Source organism: Corythoichthys intestinalis, chromosome 7 (assembly GCF_030265065.1).
Source record: "Corythoichthys intestinalis isolate RoL2023-P3 chromosome 7, ASM3026506v1, whole genome shotgun sequence".
NCBI lineage: Eukaryota > Metazoa > Chordata > Actinopteri > Syngnathiformes > Syngnathidae > Corythoichthys > Corythoichthys intestinalis.
The window spans coordinates 57,779,083-57,794,125 of record NC_080401.1 but is presented as its reverse complement, the minus strand read 5'-3'; the positions used below and the strand labels follow the sequence as shown (position 1 = coordinate 57,794,125).

At 39.5% G+C, this 15,043-nt stretch overlaps 1 protein-coding gene and 1 long non-coding RNA gene across 3 annotated transcripts in view; one reads left to right on the top strand and one right to left on the bottom strand.

Moving 5' to 3' along the window:
* The window catches only part of ndnf (neuron-derived neurotrophic factor), a 45,665-nt gene that overhangs the window by 4,005 nt on the left and 26,617 nt on the right, over positions 1 to 15,043 (top strand). The window lies entirely within an intron of this gene.
* Positions 974 to 15,043, bottom strand: part of LOC130918489 (uncharacterized) — a 54,237-nt gene continuing 40,167 nt past the window's right edge. For both annotated transcript variants that reach the window (XR_009063764.1, XR_009063765.1), the window contains exon 3: positions 974 to 7,913. This is a non-coding gene — a long non-coding RNA (uncharacterized LOC130918489). The remainder of the gene's footprint in view (positions 7,914 to 15,043) is intronic.

Sequence of the window (15,043 nt, the reverse complement as noted above, 5' to 3'; positions counted from 1 at the left end):
GCGATTTTGCAAGTTCTCCCACTTAGAAATGAAGGGCAGGTTTGAAATTTTCATGGTAGGTTCTTTTCCACTGTGAGAGACAATCTAAAAAAAAAACTTATAACAATTTATTCGTATTATACTGTTGCAAATAAGTATTTAAACACCTGAGAAAAATCAATGCTAATATTTGGTACATTAGCCTTTGATTACAATTACAGAAGTCGCAAACGTTTCCTGTAACTTTTCACCAGGTTTGCACAGACTGCAGCAGTGATTTTGCAGCACTGCTCCACACAGATCTTCTCTAGATTAAATAGGTTTCTGGGCTGTCACTGAAAAAACATGTAGTTTGAGCTCCCTCCAACGATTTTCTATTGGGTTTAGATCTGGAGAACTGCTATGCCCTTCCAGAACCTTGATATGCTTTTTACAAAGCCACTCCATGGTAATTCTGGCTGTCTGCTCCGGGCCATTGTCATGTTGGAAGACCCAGTCACGACCCATTTTCAATGTTCTAACTGCGGGAAGAAGGTTATTCCCCCAAATCTCACAATACATGGCCCTGGTCATCCTCTCCCTAATACAGTGCAGTCGTCCAGTCGCATGTGCTGAAAAACACCCCTAAAGCATGATGCTACCACACCCATGCTTCATAGTAGGGATGGTGTTCTTGGGATGGTACTCATCATTCGTCTTCCTCCAAACATTATGAGTGGAATTAAGACCAAGAAGGTCAATTTTAATCTCATATGACCACATATTACCGTATTGGCCCGAATATAAGACGGCCCTGATTATAAGACGACCCCCTCTTTTTAAAGCAGTAATGTGAAGTAATTTCATAACATGCCAAATAGGTTCACAATTAAAGTAATTAAACATTGTCCAACAAATAAAGCATGAAAAAAATAATTTATATGTTGTATATTTGACAAAATAATCGCGTTTCCGAAGTTCGAGCCCGAAAGGGGACGAACCCGGAAGTGATACGTCACACCGAGAACAGCGATGGCAGCTCCATACATACGGCCGCTATACAAAGCCCTTCAAACAATGATTCAAACACCGATATAAGCGATAGATCGAGCGCAAGTGAGGAGATCCAAGTTTTTGAAGAGTTGGAGAAAAAAGAGGAGGTTGGAATTTTATGTTGGACTTAACATGTATTAGCCAGACTCTAATCAGGATGCAAACAACGTGCCTAGACTACCTGACATGGAATGGATACAAGACCCATCGAGATTACAAGATTGGTAAGATATAGGCGGTTATTATTTTCATGATTTGAAGATGCAGAAATTTGCGCATCATTTTATGTTTTTGTCTATCTGATGACATTGTTTAAAAAAATAATAATCAGACTTCATGTTCATTTTGGCAGATCCGGCAGCTCTCATGCATATAAAATAATAATATAAAAACGTTGGGGGGAAAGAAGGAGATGAGTCGTTGATGGCTTTCTCCACTTTATTGTGGCAACAATAAGAAAACAAAATAATAGCGGACTGCCGCCACATTCGACCGGGAAGTTTTGCTTCTCGCTTATCTCCTCCTCGCCTCCTACTACTCCAGCGTCTCTTAAACGGATCGTTCATAGTGTCTTGTTATGAAATTTTTGTTTACAAATGTATCGAACACACGACGTGCTGACAACTTTGTTTCTTTATTAACACATGGAGCTAACAGTACGAACACAGCTCGGGGCTCTCGGCAGGAAGTGGCGTCGAATGGCGTGAGGAAATGTAGTTTTTTCACACAAGCGAACAGATTACAAAGCACCACTTCAGTGTTCTCGCAAGACTACATTTCCTATGATTCACTGCGCGACCTGCGCGCTCGCTGATTCGCTGCCAGACATTAAAAGCAACACATTTGTTAGGGTCACCTGTCAGGAGCTCTCGTACAGTAAAACACAAACTAGAAGGCTATCAAGCGATCACCGTGAAAGAAACCCCGAACCGTACAAATGCAATGCAATGCTTGAAGCATGAAGGTGGAAATACATAATACAAATACAAATAGATGTGCACAAACTCACCGGCGGTGTGTGTCTCTTACGGCAACGTGACCGTGAATTTCCGCGACGCCGACCCGCTTATGTGTACATCCACACCCCTTTCCCGATTGACAGTGGATTAACCCTTTCGGACAAGATCGTAGATGACGCACAATTTAAACACGTTTAACCTAGCGAACGCAACAACAACTATGATTAGGGATTGCCAAGAGTTAGCTCTTGGCTAATGTCGCTAGCTTCTACGGTTCATTCCACAACAGTTGGCAGCTCTGCTTTGACAAAGTCATCAGTCATCTATCCAAAAATCACACTTACTTTTTGGCAAATACTTCATCATAAGCAGACCGGTTAAGGAAGCAGGCATCTTCGAAGTGTTTGCAGCAGAGAACACTACTCGATGATGGCGTGAAATTCATTCGCTTTGTGCGAACGAAAGATATCCATTTACGTGCCCTGCTATCCTTTGGCCACTCATACAACTTTTCATTTGAGTGAGATCAAAACATCGCCACACACCGCCGTGGGATCTTACCGAGAAGCAATGCAACAAACAATTTCAATTTCATTTGTATAGCCCTAGATCACAACAACATTGTCTCAAAGGGCTTTGCAGAGGCAATATGATACACAATAAGAAACAGCAAATGAAGCAACAAAGATGAATAAATAAATTCAAGTCCTGGGTTTCCCCCATCCTTAGACCCTCCATGTCGGCAAGGAAAAACTCCAAAAACTCCAGAGTCTTCGGGAGAAAAATGAGAAACCTTGGGGAGTACCACAGTCTGGAGAGACCCACTCCCAGGACGGATAGACAGGAAGCCCCAGGACCGCTAATAGGAATTAGCAGGTTAAGTTACAGTCTGTAAAGATGCAGTGGAGTAAAAGAACAAGAAGCGGTCCATCTAGCCAGATGAGACGGGGGTAGCGACGAGGACGTCCATCCAGCGTGGGGTCAGGAAAGTCAGGAGGCTGCAGCTGAAAAATAGCCCCTCCCCAGTGGGGAGGGGGGAAAGGGTGACTAGTGATGAAGAGACTAGACAACTAGATATTCACATTGGAAAATAGAAATAAAGTAAGATAAGTGGTAGGTAGAGTGGGAAAAAGGAGTTAGAACTCAGTGGCTGTACTTCCCCCAGCTTTATAGCTTCTAGTGCAGCTTAGACTAAACTTTGAGTCTACTCCGACTTCAACTAGCCTGACCATAAGCTTTGTTGAATAGGAACGTTTTCAATCTAATCTTAAATGTGCAGACTGTCTCGGCTTCTTTTATATTAGCTGGAAGCTGATTCCATAAAATAGGAGCTTGGTGGCTAAAGGCTGTAGCTCCGACAGTACTTTTAGAAACCCTGGGAACTACCAGTAGACCTGCATTCTGAGAGCGGAGTGTTCTTTTGGGGCGGTGTGGAACCAGAGCATCGGAGAGATAAGATGGCACCAACCCATTAATGGTCTTAAATGTAAGAAGGAGGATTTTAAATTTAATTGTAAACTCGACAGGAAGCCAGTGAAGGGCCTCGAGCACAGGGGTGATGTACCCTCTTCTATTGGTTCCTGTTAAAAGTCTTGCTGCTGGGTTTTGGACAAGCTGAAGACCTTTTAGGGAACTTTTAGGACAAGCTGCAAGTAGGGAGTTACAGTAATCCAATCTCGATGTAACGAACGCGTGAATTAATTTTTTTGCATCACTTTTAGATAAAATATTTCTAATATTTCTTCCCTCGCACTTCCCGGTGTGATGTAATTTCCGAAGATTTACGAAGACTGCCGAAGAAAAGCATGTTCGTTGTCAAGGGCGTTGCTATGGGTTAAACAAAGAATCTGGAAGGGTTGCGTTAAAAAAAAAAAAATAAATAAAAATGCTTATAACTGTTTAGCCATTGATATTATTCAAAAACATGGTTGGCCAACCTTACTTCACATTACTGCTTTAAGCCGACACTGTTTTTTTTTTTTATCTGTGTGATTTTGACAAAGATCAGATCACTTTTGATGGTGATTTTATGCAAAAATGTGAGAAATTCCAAATGGTTCAGATACTTTTTCATACCACTGCCTGAAAAAGACTAAACCTCGAATCAGGGAGTTATTATGTCATGACTGAATTTGACGTGTTGCCAAAAAAGGCCGACTTTGGCACCCTGCGCAGGTCAGGCCCGTGAATGAAAACTTACCATCTTGATAACTTTAGATCTCATCCAGTATGTTTCATGAAAAGTCTCAGCAATTTTGAAGAGGATCCAACTAACTGCCTTGACGCCAAGGTCTTAAACGTGCACCCTGTAAATTGACTAAAACTGCACATTTTTTTCGCATTCAATCCAAAATATCTCATTCCCTGTCGGGTTTGGAAAATAGGTGCAGAGACTTTTTGGAGCAGTTTTGCAAAAGGTATTGACTCCCCAAATTTCATCGCTCTATGTTGAAAAAAACTAGTAGGAGGGGCTTTTTTGAAAGATTCAAGGTTGTGTCACAGAGTCATTTTTGTACGTTTTTCGCAAGGTCGCAAAATTATCAAAATTTACGCCAAGCCGCATGTATCTGCAAGTTTTGAGCATGTTTAGGCCTCCAAATTGGCCATTTTTATTTGCTATGAAAAAAATAATGATTTAATAATAATATTTTTTGGGGATTAGAAATACATTCACACAACTAGGTGAAAAAAACCCTATTGAAGTTGAAGATGGTCCTACAAAAAAAGAGGCACTACTGAGCTGTGCAGCCACGCCCTTATTCAAAACTAAAATGAATCTTTAATTTGGGCCAATTCAACCAAGTGTGCCAAATTTTGTTGCTCTATAAGCTGCCAAAGTTCCTGAAAAGATTTCCTTTTAGGTAAAAAAATTAAATAAAAACCAACATTAATTTTGCAAAAATTAAGCACAAAAGTTATTTTAAAAATTACAAAAGCTGTCAAAAATAGACGCAAAAAATAAATCTCAACAAGAATATGACAAATGTAGCCTAATGTGTCAAAAAAAAAATTTGAACCTGAAAATCAGGACCACTATCAAAAAAAGATGAGTAATAATGAGTCAGTATGTTAGCGTGTTAGCATGTAGTGAGGATAGATTGCCAGTGGAACGTCAGGGGTTAAAGTTTCAATCACTGCAGTGGGGGTGAAGCCACAATGAACGATGAACAACAACAACAACAAAAAAAGTCTGGAAATGGGAAGGTCCGCGTGGCGTAGCGTAACTAAAGGGCCATTTGCATTTGAAAACTGGTCTCTGAAAGAAATTCCGCCAGTGTTGCCGCTCTTATTGTCCGGGCTTCGCTTCCAAAGCCGATTCTCCAAGTGAGCGAGCGCCGGATTAAATGTCACAACTCCCGTCAATGTTGCCGTTTTAATCCAGGACACTACACTTGTTAAGTGCACTTCACTTGTAGTTAACTTTTAAAGTACTGTACAGTCTGGGAATAACAATATATCGAAAAGGGGATGTAGTTTGTAGCTCAAAAGGTTCTTGATATCCTCCCGCCAATAATCCATATATCGTTTTAAAAAAGTGTCACTGTTTGGAAAAAAAACAAGGAACCAACACGTTGCTACTAAAATCTTTCATTAGAATAGAGTTTAGCTAGCTTACCGGCTGCCATTAACGCCACTGAAGCTTCCTGTTGATTCCTGGTCATAAAAGGGTCTCTTCCTGTTTATTTTGGGACATTTCAGGGACATGTCCTGGTTATATTAGGTCACTTCCTGTTGTTTTGTGGGTCATATGGGGTCACTTCCTGCTGATTTGGGGACATATACCGGTCATATCGGGTCACTTCCTATTGATTTGGGGACATTTCATGGACATGTCCTGGTCATATCAGGTCACATTCTGTTGATTTGGGGATATTTCGGGGACATGTCCTGGTTATATCAGGTCACTTCCTGTTGTTTTGGGGACCTTTGGGGGACATGTCCCGGTCATATCAGGTCACTTCCTGTTGATTTGGGGACATTTTAGCGACATGTCCCGGTCATATCAGGTCACTTCCTGTTGATTTGGGGACATTTTAGGGACATGTCCCGGTCATATCGGGTCACTTCCTGTTGATTTAGGGACATATCGGGGACATGTCCTGGTCATATCAGGTCACTTTCTGTTGATTTGGGGACATGTCCCGGTCATATCGGGTCACTTGCTGTTGATTTGGGGACATGTCCCGGTCATATCAGGTCACTTTCTGTTGATTTGGGGACATTTCGGGGACATGTCCTGGTCATATCAGGTCACTTCCTGTTGATCTGAGGACATGTCCTGGTCATATCAGGTCACTTTCTGTTGATTTTGGGACATGTCCCGGTCATATCAGGTCACTTCCTGTTGATTTGGGGACATGACCCGGTCATATCGAGTCACTTCCTGTTGATTCGGGGACATTTTGGGGACTTGTCCTGGTCATATCAGGTCACTTTCTGTTGATTTGGGGACATGTCCCAGTTATATCAGGTTTCTTCATGTTGATTTGGGGACATTTCGGGGACATGTCCTGGTCATATCAGGTCATTTCCTGTTGATTTGGGGACATGTCCCGGTCATGTGGGGTCACTTTCTGCTGATTTGGGGACATTATGGGGACCTGTCCCGGTCATATCGGGTGACTTCCTGTTGATTTGGGGACATTTGGGGGCATATCCCGGTCATATTGGGTCACTTCCTGTTGATTTAGGGACATATCGGGGACATGTCCTGGTCATATCAGGTCACTTCCTGTTGATCTGAGGACATGTCCCGGTCATATTGGGTCACTTCCTGTTGATTTGGGGACATTTGGGGACATGTCCCGGTCATATCGGGTCATTTTCTGTTGATTTGGGGACATGTCCCAGTCATAACAGGTCACGTCCTGTTGATTTGGGGACATGTCCCGGTCATATCGAGTCACTTCCTGTTGATTCGGGGACATTTCGGGGACTTGTCCTGGTCATACCAGGTCACTTTCTGTTGATTTGGGGACATGTCCCAGTTATATCAGGTTACTTCATGTTGATTTGGGGACATTTCGGGGACATGTCCTGGTCATATCAGGTCATTTCCTGTTGATTTGGGGACATGTCCCGGTCATGTGGGGTCACTTTCTGCTGATTTGGCGACATGTCCCGGTCATATTGGGTCACTTCCTGTTGATTTGGGGACATTTGGGGACATGTCCCGGTCATATCGGGTCATTTTCTGTTGATTTGGGGACATGTCGCAGTCATATCAGGTCACTTCCTGTTGATTTGGGGACATGTCCCGGTCATATCGAGTCACTTCCTGTTGATTCGGGGACATTTCGGGGACTTGTCCTGGTCATACCAGGTCACTTTCTGTTGATTTGGGGACATGTCCCAGTTATATCAGGTTACTTCATGTTGATTTGGGGACATTTCGGGGACATGTCCTGGTCATATCAGGTCATTTCCTGTTGATTTGCGGACATGTCCCGGTCATATGGGGTCACTTTCTGTTGATTAGGGGACATTTTGGGGACATGTCCCGGTCACATCGGGTCACTTCCTGTTGATTTGGGAACATGTCCCGGTCATATCAGGTCACTTCCTGTTGATTTGGGGACATGTCCCGGTCATATGGGGTCACGTCCTGTTGATTTGGAGACATTTTGGGGACATGTCCTGGTCATATCAGGTCACTTCCTGTTGATTTGGGGACATGTCCCGGTCAAATGGGGTCACGTCCTGTTGATTTGGAGACATTTTGGGGACATGTCCTGGTCATGTGAGGTGAGAGGGATAGCAGCGAATGAACAAATGTGTACTAGTGATAAACTCATTCCAATTCACAGCGTTCTCGGGCCGTGGGTGGCGCGTGCTTTTTCCCACCGCCGACGACTTGCTTTCCCATGGGACGTCTTCCCGCGGCCGCCGCCGCAAAGCCGCCACATCACTGGGACGGCCCTCCCTTCTCGCCGTTCGCCACTACTAGAAAGCGAGAGAGAGGAAAAAATGTCCCCAAAGTTACAAATATAGGTTTAAAAATATCAAAAAAGACATGTTTGACAAAAATCGAACAGAGATTGAGAACAAAGTTTAACAAATACAAGATTAGAAGATAAGTATATATGAAAGTAATAAGTTTAAATGGAAAATACAAAAACAAATTGCAAAAATCCTGACTACAAAAGTAAAAATAAAAATCATATTATTAATTTACTGGCAATGTCTGGCAAAAAAATAGGCAAAAAGGAGACTATAGTATAATAACAATTGTACATCAAAAAGTAGACAACATCAGTAAATGAAAAATAATAACAATTAAAAAATATGTAGAAGTTTAAATTGAAGAATGCAAACAAAAAAAAGGAGAAATCTGGAATAAATAATATCTGGAAAAAAAAAACAGGCAAAAGAAGGGCATTTTTGAATTTATCATTAATATAAATGAATAATAGTTATATGAATAAATTGATCATTATTAAGTTATTCAACAAAAAAAAATTAAACATCAAAACTTAGACAACATAAGTAAATGAAAATAATAATGAAAAAAAATGGAAATTTGAAAACATTTTTTATTATTATTTTTTTGTTTAAAATATGAAAAATGAAAAGGCGAGATTAATAATAAATAAAAAAGATTAAAAAACTAAAAAAAGAAAAAAACGAACTTAAAAAATATATATTTTTTGAAAATAAGAAAAAAATAAAAAGGAGATATTAATGATAATAAATACAAAATAAAATGATATTGCATACTAATAAAATTAACAAAATCCACCCTTTAACCCTGGGGTTAATGATTCATTAATTAAATAAAAAAATGAATACATATTTTTTATGTTTAGAGATTTTCTGTTTATTGATTTTTTTAATATTATCTTTTAATTATTTTTTAATTTTTAATCAAAAAGTATACAACAAAATTAAATGAAAAATAATGATAAAAAACATCTAAAAGTTTAAATAAAAAACACAAAAACAAATCATAAAAAGAAAAAATATAGAGAAATTTGAATTTAAACATTTTTGTTAAAATTTTTTGGTTTAAAATATGAAAAATGAAAAGGCGAGATTAATAATAAATTTAAAAAAAAGAAACTAAAAAAAGAAAAAAAATGACCCAAACAAATTAAAAATGATAATATTTTTTGAAAATATGAAAAAAAATAAAATGATATTGCATACTAATAAAATTAACAAATTCCACTCTTTCATGATTCATTAATTTAAAAAAAAAAGAATACATATTTCTGTTTATTGATTTATTTATTATTTCAATATTATTTTTTAATTATTTTTTGATTTTACACCAAAGTATACAACAAAATTAAATATTAAAAAAAATATTTTTTGAAAATATGAAAAAAATAAAAAGGAGATATTAATAATAATAAATACGAATATAAAATATTGCATGGTAATAAAATTAACAAATTCCACCCTTTCATGATTTATTTTTTTAAAAAAATGAATACATATTTTTTATATTTAGATTTTCTATGTTTATTGATTTATTTATTTTTTAAATATTATTTCGTAATTATTTTTTAATTTTACATCAAAAAGTATACAAAAAAATAAATGAAAAATAATAATGAAAAACATCTAAAAGTTTAAATAAAAAAACAAAAACAAAAAGAAAATATTGAAAATAAAAAAAAAAAGCAGCATTTGAAATAAAAACAATTTGAAAACATTAAAAAAAGTAGAGAAAATAAAGCAATTTAATTAAATATAAAAATGTTTGGAATTAAATATTTTGAAAATATGAAAAATAAACAAAGAGGAACTAATAGTAAGATGGAAAATCTACTAATATATAAAATAATAAGAATAAATAATAAAATACACGTACATATTTTCTTATCGATTTCCTGGCAGCCTCTCACAGTAAAAATGGATTGCAAAAAGACAAAAGAATCAGGGGAAAAAAAGGGCAAAAAAATAGAAAATAATAGCAACAGTGTATTCAGTGTATGTCATTGATAGCGCAAGACGTCTTATCCATTTTAGACTTGGAATAAACGACATCAAAAACCGTCAATGGCAGCAACGCCGTCAATCATATTTCATTCCTATTGACTCTAATCATAAAGGCGAAGGAGTTTGTTTTGAAGCAAATTTCAGACCCGTACACATGTTTAAACCTTGCGGATGTGAGATCTTAATTAACGCTAAACGCTAGCGACAGATTAGCTATCGCGTGACAGATAAAAAGTGAACGGATTAGCTTTAAAAGCGCGGACGTGTGAAGGAAGGAAACCCCCGCGGTTTCATAAACCGCTTAAAATAAACCCCCTCCCCAAAATTCCCTCAATCCGTGTCATTTAACATTTATTGATGTTTTTGGTTGGTGCGCAGATGGACGAGACCCTGAGAGGATCTTGTGTATCCGTGGTATTGATTTTGGAGCCATTGATTGCGGCTGATGGGAACGCCAAATCCCAGTTGATTTAATCAGCGTAATGGCGGCAGATTAACAGGATACTTTACCGCCGTCCTTTAATTGACCTGCACGATTAACCCCCCAAAAATGTAAAAAGTAAATACACCAAGCAAGCTCATGAATTGACGTGAAAAAAATATGTTTTGCACGCTTGGGGGGTGATAAGGCTGCTGGCTTGGACTAAGAGAATAGCTGTGCTAGCTAGCAAAGAAGCTAGTATGACGACTAGCATGATTTTGTTACATTCTGTTGCTGGTCAGATTGTTTTGTTACTGAGAGGTCGGATGAGTTCCCGACGTCGTACATGCATCCAATTCCAGCTCATCAGCAGTGTCTTTAAACCCATCCTAGGCGGCTTGCCGAGATATTAACTTGCTGCTATTTTACAGTTTGTATATCCATTCGTTGTTAGTTTCATCATTCTTTTTTTAATTTGTGTAAGTGTGGATCTTTAGCAAAATATATCACAATGTTAATTCCTTCCAATATCGTTCAGGCCCAATGCTCCCTCTAAGGCTAGGTTCAGAATGCAGGTCTTAATGTACGAATCCGATTTTTTCCCACTCGAATGAGGCATTAACTTGACGGTCTGAACGGGAGAAGTCTCATAGAAGTGGACCATTTCAAATCCGATCTGGGTCAATTTCGTATGCGGTTTAAGTCCGATCTGGGCCACATTTTTCCAGAATGCGGCGGCAGTCTGAACTGTCAAGTCTCCCAAGTCGGAATTCAGGCAGCAATTACGTCGGCAAAGAGCGAGACGCACTGAGGATGGCAGTGATGTACAATTGTATGAAAGTATCTAAACCTTTTGGAATTTCTCACATTTCTGCATGAAATCTCCATCAAATGTGATCTGATCTTTGTCAAAATCACACAGATGAAAAAACTGTCGGCTTCAACTAAAAGCACCCAAACATTTATAGATGTTCAAATTTTAATGAGGATAGCATGTAAACAATGACAGAAGGGGGAAAATAAGTAAGTGAACCCTCTGCCTAAGGAGACTTAAACGACAATTGAAACAAATTTTTACCAAACATTTTAAATTTCGGTGTGTGCCCAATCACTGATGAGTGGCTTAAAGCTGCACTGCCCACTATACAACACACACCTGGTAAGAAATGTCTTCACAAGAAGCATTGTCTGATGTCCATCTTGGCTCGGTCAAAAGAGCTGTCTGAAGACTAGCGATCAAAGATTGTTGATTTGTATAAAAACACATTTCTAAAAGTCTGGACGTTCATCAATCGACAGTCAGAGAAGTGGTCTACAAATGGAGAGAATTTGTCACTGTTGCTCCTCTCCCAAGGAGTGGCCGTCCACCAAAGATGACGCCAAAAGTTCAGCGCAGAATACTCAGAGGGGTAAAAAAGAACCTGAGAGTGTCTGCTAAAGAGATACAGAAATCTCTGGCACAGTCCAATATCTATGTGCATACATCATGGGAGGACTCCACGGAAGAAGCCACTGCTGTCTTAAAAAAAACACATTGTTGCCCGTTTAATTTTTGCAAAAAGGCACTTGGACAGTCCACAGAAGTTTTGGCAAAATATTTTGTGGACATATGAAACCAAAGTTGAATTGTTTGGGAGTAACAGACAATAGCCACGTTTACATGCTGACTTTTATTCATACCGATTCAAATCATTCCGAATGGAAATTTCACATCAGCTGTTTACATGGCACTTCATCTATTCCGATCCAGCGTTTACATGTGTCTGCCTTTATTCCGAAAGAACGTTTGACAACTGCCGTCTGACATGCGCAGATTAATCAAAACAAAGCGTCACGTTGCAAAACATGGAGATCGATCGTCAGATCAGCTGCTGTTCTAACTTTTCGAGTGGAAACAAAACTTCAGAATGACACGCCGTTCATTTAAAAAGTTGTGTGGGTGCGCTGAGCGTGTGCTTGGCAGCCATGTTGCATGTGACGTTACCTACGTCAGCAAGTGACGTCACCACGTCAGTACGGAGCATGTGCAGAAAGAACGCAACCAGACACCATTCCGCTTCCCTGTTTACATGATATAATTTTACTTCTAATCGGTTTGGGAAAAGGAATATTCCACCCCTGTGAATCGGAATGAAATTCCATTCGGTTTGGGCCTGTTCATTCCGAATGAGGTGTTTATCTGGAACACATTTATTCGGTTTGAACAAATATTCCGATTGTAACTGGAACATTTGGCTCCATGTAAACGTGGCAAATGTCATGTGTAGAGGAAAAAATTGAACAGCTCACCAATATCAACACCTTATCCCTACCGTGAAGCATGGTGGAGGGAGCATCGTGATTTGGGGCTGTTTTGCTTCCTCAGGGCCTGGACAACTTGGAATCATTAACAGAAAAAGGAATTCAAAAGTTTTGCAGGAAAACCTGAGGCCGTCTGTCAGACAGTTGAAGCTAAAAAGAGGATGGATGCTGCCACAAGACAATGATCCAAAACACAGAAGTAAATCAAATTCAGAATGTTTTCAGAAGAACAAAATACGTGTTCTGTCGTGGTCAAGTCAAAGTCCAGACTTGAACCCCATTGAGATGCTGTGGCCTGACCTAAAGACAGCAATTCATGCCAGACATCCCAGGAATCTGACTGAACTACAGCAGTTTTGTAGAGAAGAATGGGCCAAGATCGATGTGCCAGACTGATCTGCAGCTACAGGAAGCGTCTGGTTGAAGTTATTCCTGCCAAAGGGGGTGGGGGGGGCACAAAATATTAAATGTGATGGTTCACTTACTTATTTTTCCCCGTTTGGTCATTGTTTGCATACTATCCTCATTAAAATATAAAAGACTATAAATGTTTGTCTGCTTTAGCTAAAGCTACCCACTCATTTTTCATCTGTGTGATTTTGACAAAGATCAGATCACATTTGATGGTGATTTTATGCAGAAATGTGAGAACTTCCATAAGGTTCTGATACTTTTTCATACCACTGTATGAAAAAGACTAAACCTCGGATCAGGGAGTTATTATGTCATTACTGAATTTGACGTGTTGCCAAAAAAGGCCGACTTTGGCACCCTGCCCAGGTCAGCCTCTGAATGAAAACTAACCATTTTAATAACTTAGGATCTCATATGTCTCTTGAACAGTTTTGGGAATTTTGAAGAGGATCCCAAAAACTCAATAGGTGCCAAGGTCTTAAACGCGCACCCTCTTAATCGACTAAAATTGCACATTTTTTCAGATCACAATTGATGGTGATTTTAAGCTGAAATGTGGTAAATTCCAAAAGGTTCAGATACTTTTTCATACCAGAAAAAAATTCAATGGGGGGAGTGGTCAAGCCTGAGAATGCTCGGTTTTCTTTCTGTGTCGTAAATGAGCAGTGCTGTATTTCAATACTGCTTACATTGCCGAGAGTTGGGGCAAACTGACCGTATGCGTGTGCGTGCATGCACGTCGTACACACACATACGGAGCATGCGTTCTATTAATCTATATAAACTTTGAATGTAAGACTGAACTGGAAAGATGTCTTATTTTTGTCCTCTTTTTTGGAAATCAAAATATGTTCACTCTAGAATGATTCAGAGCCAGCATGTGTACTCTATGGTGGCCGAGAGGTGTCAGGCAAAATGCAAAGTCCAAACACTTTGCAAATAGAAAAATGCACGAACCCAAATTGCAAACTTTTTGCTATAGAAAAAAAGCACGAATGCAAACTGCCACAACACGATCCCCAATTCCTAAGCCGCGATTGCAAATTGGCAAAAGCACGAATCCCAACTGCCACAACACGACAGCAAATAGCTCGTAGCACAGCAGCAAAATCACGCAACACAATGGCAAGAGGATGACCCGGAAGTTAAAAAAACAAAAACAAAAAAAACCCGACACTTTATACACTTTAAATGTGCTTTGTGACCATCTCTACGGGCCTCCGTAAAGCCCCATCATCAGACGCAAATTTACACAAAAATGATGTCAATCGTTTGTGCTGCAAGGGTTTTGTTGATACAGTATTATGCATTTATAGAGATATTAATTTCGAGTGGTGACGTCACTCGTTGCTTTTCCTCAGTTTAGCTCTCGCGGCTAACGGAGCGTACAAACTCTCTCAATAACAGGGGGGTGTCCTAAAAACTAGCTAGCACGAACGTAGGACAAACGAATGGCACCACTTCGGAACCATTTTGCTGTAAATGAGGGGCTTAGAGGGATGTCAGCACTGGAAATTAGCCCCCAATTTACTGCAAAATGGACCCGAATTTGTATAATGATCGTGCTAGTTATTATGACACCCCTCTGTTATTGAGAGAGTTGGTACGCTCCATTAGCCACGGGAGCTAAACTGAGGAAAAGCTACGAGTGATGTCACCACTCGAAATTAATATCTCAATAAAAGCATAATACTGTAGCTACAAAACCGTTGCAGCACAAACGATTAACATCATTTTTATATAAATTTGCGGGGTGTACTGGCTTCAGTCGGATGACACGTCTGGCAGTGCAGGATTTGAGTCCCTGGCGGTGCATTGTGTTACTGATAGTAGCCTTTGTTACTGTGGTCTCAGCTCTCTGTAGGTCATTCACTAGGTCCCCCCGTGTGGTTCTGGGATTTTTGCTCACCGTTCTTGTTATCATTTTGACGCCACGGGGTGAGATCTTGCACGGAGCCCCAGATCGAGGGGAGATTATCAGTGGTCTTGTATA